The following is a 3,721-nucleotide window of genomic DNA, read 5'->3' on the forward strand; positions in this document are numbered from 1 at the left end:
TGAGCCACCATGTGGTTGCTGGGATTTGAACTCAGGACCTTTGGAAGAGCAGTCAGGCGCTCTTACCCACTGAGCCATCTCACTAGCCCCAGGTGCTGGGAATTGAACCTGAGTCCTCTGGAAGAATAGCTAGTTTTCTTAGTCACTGAGCCATTTCTCTAGCCCCAGAAAATATCTTTTAGCATTCTGGACTCCATTTTATTTTCTTTTTGAGACAGGGTCTTGCTGTGTAACCGATCTGGCAGTGTCTCGTTCTAGTCCATCTCCAACTCATGCATCCTCCTGTTTCTTGCTTCCCCAGTGAGGGGTCACAGAGCATGCCAGGATGCACAGCTTTTCCATTTCCATTCATTTTAAGTGTTTGGGGGGGGGGGTGCTATCATTTTCCTGTTCTCAGCTTTAATTTTCCTTTTCTTTCCTCCTTCCTTCCTTCTTTTGAGACAAGGTTTTACTATCTAGCCCAAGCTAGCTTCAGACTCTGAGAGCTAGCTACCTGTTTTCCAAGTGGTGGGATTAAAGATGTGAACCACCATGCTAGGAAAGTTTCAAATAAATTAAACTAAAAAATATGAAGTTTAATTTATTTAACAATCTAAGAAATTCACAGTATGAATAGATCTGGTACAGCTGGGATTCTGGAATCTCAGTGCCTTTAATGTGGGAGGCTTTGTAAGTAAAATGCATGGGTACTTTAGATAGCATGTGTGAAGGAATCTCTCTAAAATTGACCTCACTAGTTTCACTCTCAGCAAACTGACCTGGTCCATCCAGCATGGCTCTCATTGTTCCTGATGTAAGATTATGTTCTCTCCATTAAAAATAAACACATGACCACCAGACAGTATTAATTTGTCAGACATGCTGTCAGGGCCTTCACAGATTTTGTCCTCTTCATTCCTCGTGTTCTTATAAAATTGCACTTTGATCCCACAGGAACTTCAGCAGTTTCCTGGTGAGATGGAGACACAGCCTGCTATCCACCTGTGTCTGGAGGAAGTGCATAGAAATCTCTAAATTTTTGGGCTGGCGAGATGGCTCAGTGGTTAAGAGCACTGACTGCTCTGCCGAAGGTCCTGAGTTCAAATCCCAGCAACCACATGGTGACTCACAACCACCCGTAATGAGATCTGACGCCCTCTTCTGGTGCATCTGAAGACAGCTACAGTGTACTTATGTATAATAATAAATAAATCTTAAAAAAAAAAAAAAAAGAAATCTCTAAATTTTTAAATCTGTGCTCCTTAGTTTATTTCCTGACTGTGTCATGGTTTAAGTTAGAATAAGGACTTTAATCGGTGCTATCCCATTGTTTTCTCCAAATCACCTGCCCTATTGTTTTGTTTTGTTGGTTTGTTGTCTCAAGTACTGTATATCACATAAAAGTCCTTGTGCTGCCGAGCTACAAGCTCAGCATTCTGTAGTTCTTTGGATCTTTCCCTCTCATGCATTTTGTAAAAATAACAGTAACATTAATTCATGGTCCAGCTCAGCTCAGTAGGAATTTGCTGCCAAGCCTGGCAACCTGCGTTCACTCCTCAGGTCTCACATGGTGGAAGGAGAGGATTACCTCAAGTAGTTTCTTCACACACACTAAATAAGTATAACTAAAAATAAAGTATTTATTCATAAACTTATGGAGGCCTTTCAAAGAATCACTAATCACTTTTACAAATACTGTCTCACTGATTATCACACTAGCTCAGGCTTCTCAGTACTGTCTTTAACTTACTTTGATGAAGGACTTAAAGCCTGAGTTCAATTCATTACTGGCCCAGATAGCGATTCCGGGGCTAGGTCCTCTGATTACAGTTATACTCAACTCACAACATTAAGTCCCTACCTGCCCCAAGCCAGGATGTGTAGGGTCTGACTCTTCAAAAACGTTAATAGCTCTTTCTAAAAACAAAATTACAACATAACATATAACAATAATATAATCCTGCTCAGTGCCTTGGAAGTAGGTGCTAATGGATACCCTTTATGGTTTTAGATTAAGTTTTATGGAAGAAATTTTCTATTTAATTCTCTCATGATGTCATATATAATGTGCTTTTGACCATATTTCTCCTCCACTAGTCTCTCTTCTTTCTTACTCTCTTTTGGTGTTTCGAGATAGGGTTTCTCTGTATAGCTTTGGCTATCCTGGAACTTGCATTGTAAACCAGGCTGGCCTTGAACTCACAGAGATCTCACTGCCTAAAAGTGTTTCTTACATGACTAAAACCTAAGTGAAATAAGAACACAATGGGTTGGAGCTACAGCTTAGTAGCAGAGCACTTACCAAAGCACTGGGGTGGGGGATGGGGTCTGAAGGAAATCTTTTAAAAATATTTTTTTATTTTAATTTTTAATTTTTTAAAGGTCTATTTTTATTTATTTTATATATATGAGTACACTGTAGCTGTCTTCCGACAACCAGAAGAGGGCATCGGATCCCATTACAGATGGTTGTGAGCCACCATGTGATTGCTGGGAATTGAATTCAGGACTTCTGGAAGAGCAGTCAGTGCTCTTAACCACTAAGCCATCTCTCCAGCCCTTAAGTAAATCTTAATTGTATAAGTGTATTGTCATAGCAATCCTATAAGGTAGGCCATGAGCTAGATCTTACCTTTCTTGCACAGAGTGGAGAATGAGGCTTAACTTGCCTAACGGCACAGTATAAGTAAGTTGTCAAGTATCAAAGATGGAACTCCAGAGACCTGGTTCCCAGATTTCTATTGTGACTGTATCAGTTTCCCACTCCATCCTGTACTGCCTCCCTTGAAGTCAGGCTCATACCTGCCATCTCAGTGTGGAGAGAGAGAGAGAGTCACAAGTTTATGAGCATCCTCACATACACAGGTAAGGTTCTGAGGTCAGCCAACAAACAAAACCATCCAGAAACTTCCCACCTCTCTAGCTCACCTTTTCAAACCATCTCCCTGAACAGTTACCACCAGATCACTCCGAGGACCCCCACTTCCCTTTTTGTGGTGCTGAAGATCTAAACAGGGGCCAGACTCCTGCAGGCTAAATGCTGTACCACTGAGTGTCTTATCCTAACAATCCTAAACCACTACTGTTTTAAGTTCCAGCCACCCCAAAGATCTGAAGAGCTTTTCCCTTATGTATTTATCAGATATAAAAGGCAAGTATCGCTCATAAGCAGCACTTGGGTTTCAAACTGGATCCTACTAACATGCTGAACTCTTCATACTCAAAGGAGGCAGAGGGGAGCTGACAGCACACAGGGCCTCTTTTCAATCTCTGGTTCTTCATCCACAAAACAAAGTAGAGGGCCTATTTCGGAGGGTTAGGAAAACTAGTGTAGGTGAGGAGAGGTCGGAGAGCAAATGGCGGGGAGGGCAGGAGCTTGGTATGCAGTAAGAGCCTTGGAAGTCAGAAGACCTGACTTCTTTAAAAAATATTCTCACTGGGTGTGATGGAGCACATGCCTTTAATAGCAGCACTGAGGCAAAACCAGGCGGATCTCTTGAGCTTGATTGAGGCCAGTCTAATCAACGTTACAAGTTCCAGGCCAGCCAAGAGAATACATAAGACGACCATGTCTCAAAACACAAAATTCAACAAATAAAAATATTGACACCGACTGTGGTGATGCAAGCCTTTAATCTCAGCGGTAGGGAGGCAGAGGCGGGTTGATTTTTTTTTTCCTTTTTTTTTTTTTTTTTTTTTTTTTTTTAGTTTTGCTCTCTTAGTTCGCAGCTAGCTTGATCTA

The sequence above is a fragment of the Mus pahari genome, chromosome 4 (assembly GCF_900095145.1).
Source record: "Mus pahari chromosome 4, PAHARI_EIJ_v1.1, whole genome shotgun sequence".
NCBI classification, from domain to species: Eukaryota; Metazoa; Chordata; class Mammalia; order Rodentia; family Muridae; genus Mus; species Mus pahari.